The sequence below is a fragment of the Mustela nivalis genome (genome assembly GCF_964662115.1).
Source record: "Mustela nivalis genome assembly, chromosome: 7".
NCBI classification, from domain to species: Eukaryota; Metazoa; Chordata; class Mammalia; order Carnivora; family Mustelidae; genus Mustela; species Mustela nivalis.
In genome coordinates this window covers 99850913-99852613 of record NC_139026.1, presented here as the reverse complement: position 1 = coordinate 99852613, position 1701 = coordinate 99850913, and the positions used below count along the sequence as shown (strand labels likewise).

Below are 1701 nucleotides of genomic sequence, written 5' to 3'. Positions count from 1 at the left end.
CAAATAACTCGAGAACCTAGAAGAAATTGATAGAAACATGCAACCTTCCAAAACTAAAATTAGAAGAAATAGAAAATTTGAACAGACTAATTACTAACAAAAAATGCATTGATAATCAACAAGATCTTAACAAATAAAAGACCGAGACAAGATGGCATCACACATGAATTCTATTGAACATTTGAAAAAACATTAATACCAATTCTTCTCAAACTATTCCAAAACATAAAGGAGGAAGGATAGGTTCCAAACACATTCTATGCATTCAGAATTACCCTGATATCAAAACCAGATAAAAACTGTACCAAAAGGGTGCCTGGGTGGCTCAGTGGGTTAAAGCCTCTGCCTTCGGCTCAGGTCATAGTCTCAGGGTCCTGGGATCGAACCTCACATTGGGCTTTCTGCTCAGCAGTGAATCTTCTTCCTCCTCTCTCTGCCTGCCTCTCTACCTACTTGTGATCTCTTTCTGTCAAATAAATAAATAAAATCTTAAAAAAAAAAAAAAACTGTACCAAAAAAAAAGAAAGAAAAAAAGAAAAGAAAGAAGTACAGTCCAATATCCCTGATGACCATGATGTGAAAGTCCTCAACAAAGTATTAGCGAACCAAATTTGACAATGCATTAAAAAGACTTCACCACAATCAAGTGGGATTTATTCTGGGAGTGCAAAAATGGTTGAATATTTACAAATCAGGCAGTGGGCTCTGGGCTGCCAGGGTCAATAAAGGATCTAAGATCACTGGGTGAAAACTTGCTTTAAGAACCACCAACTGGGTAGCTATTGTGGGGATCATACCCCCAAACCAGAAGCCATTGCTAACTCCCCGAAATCCTGGAATGAGACACTTACCTCCAGGTTGGCTACTCTCCCTGAGAAACCACCCAGGCTCACTACAAGGTCAATGTGGTAAAGAATGGCTTGGTAGATGACTTTGAGAAGTTTAATGCCCTGAAGTTTCCTGTGCCAGAGGATAAATGTACTGTTTAGGTGGATGCTGAAGAAAAAGAAGATGTGAAAAGTTGTGCTGAGTTTTTGTCTCTCAAAGACCAGGATTGAGGAATATGAAAAAAAGCTGGAGAGGATGAGGAACATAATTCCATTTGATCAGGTGACCATTGAGGACCTGAATGAAGTCTTCCCAGAATCCAAATTAGACAAGAAGTATCCCTATTGGCCTCAAAGTCAATTGAAAATTTATAAACTTGAGATGGAGAGAAAGTTCTGGCCCTTGTATTATAAAAGTTGGACATTAAAAATAACGATAAGGTCAAAAAAATTTGTAGATCAATGTGATATACCACATTAACAAAATGAAGGATAAAAATCATATGATTATCTCAAGAGATATAGAAAAAATGTCTGAAAACTTCAACATCCATTCATGATAAAAACTTTGAATGAAGTGGGTTTAGAGGGAACATACCTCAACATAATACAGGCCATATATGACATACTCACAGATAACATCATACTCAATGTGAAAACCTGAGAGGTTTTCCTCTTAGATCAGGTGCAAGACAAGAATGTCCACCCTCATCACTTTTATTCAATATAGTATTGGAAATCCTAGCCATAGCAATTAGACAAGAAAAAAAAAAAAATAAGATATCCTAGTTGGTAAGGTAAAAGTACAACTGTCATTACTTAGAGATGACATGATACTATACAGAGAAAACTCTTAAGACTCTATCAAGAAACT

General features: G+C 36.6%; 1 pseudogene across 1 annotated transcript; it reads left to right on the top strand.

Annotated features, from left to right (window-relative positions):
- Window positions 1-748: 748 nt before the first annotated feature.
- Window positions 749-1202, top strand: LOC309870334 (ATP synthase subunit d, mitochondrial pseudogene; annotated as a pseudogene). The gene has a single exon. The product of its transcript is annotated as an ATP synthase subunit d, mitochondrial pseudogene (transcript).
- Window positions 1203-1701: the final 499 nt, after the last annotated feature.